The following is a 1,032-nucleotide window of genomic DNA, read 5'->3' as shown; positions in this document are numbered from 1 at the left end:
AGAATCGGCCCAAACTGCGAGTCTTGACGACCAACACGTAAGCACATCTTGGGGTTCGACAACCATGGAAATCGCTTTGGGACCCCCAAAACGGTGAGTAATACTCCATGAAATAGGTCAGAATTGACAAAAACTGGAGTGTTGATGACCGACACGTAAACGCACCCCGGGGTTCGTCAATCGTGGAAATCACTCCAAGACCCCAAAACAGTGAGTAATAGTCCATGAAACGGTCCAGAATCGACAAAAACAACGAGTGTTGATGACCGACATGTAAGCGCACCTTAGGGTTCAATAACTATGGAAATCACTTCGGCACCCCAAAATAGTGAGTAATAGTCCATGAAGTTGGTCAGAATTGGCCAAAACTGCGAGTGTTGACTACGGACATGTAAACGTATCCTTGGGATCGTCAGTCGAGGAAATCGCTCTGGGACGCCAAAACGGTGTGTAATAGTCCACGAAACGGACCAGAATTGGCCCAAATTGTGATTGTTGATGAGCGACACATAAACGCACCCCGGGTTTCGTCAATCATGGAAATCACTCCGAGTCCCCAGAACAGTGATTAATAGTCCATGAAACGGTCCAGAATCGACAAAAACAACGTGGTTGATGACCGACATGTAAGCGCACCTTGGGGTTGAACAACTATGGAAATCGCTTCGGGACCCCAAAACGGTGAGTAATAGTCCATGAAGCGGGTCAGAATTGGCCAAAACTGTGAGTGTTTCACGACGGACACATAAAGGCACCCTAGGGATCGTCAATCGTGGAAATCGCTCTCGGACCCCCAAAATAGTGAGTAATAGTCCACGAAATAGACCAGAGTTGGCCTAAATTGTGAGTGTTGATGACCGACACATAAACGCACCCCGGGGTTCATCAATCGTGGAAATCACTTCGGGGCCACAAAACTGAGTAATAGTCCAAGAAACGGGCCAGAATCGGCCCAAACTACGAGTCTTGACGACCAACACGTAAGCACACCTTGGGGTTCGACAACCATGGAAATCGCTTTGGGACCCCAAA

The sequence above is a fragment of the Triticum aestivum genome, chromosome 4B (genome assembly GCF_018294505.1).
Source record: "Triticum aestivum cultivar Chinese Spring chromosome 4B, IWGSC CS RefSeq v2.1, whole genome shotgun sequence".
NCBI lineage: Eukaryota > Viridiplantae > Streptophyta > Magnoliopsida > Poales > Poaceae > Triticum > Triticum aestivum.
The sequence above is the reverse complement of the archived record's forward strand: the minus strand, read 5'-3'. Positions refer to the sequence as shown.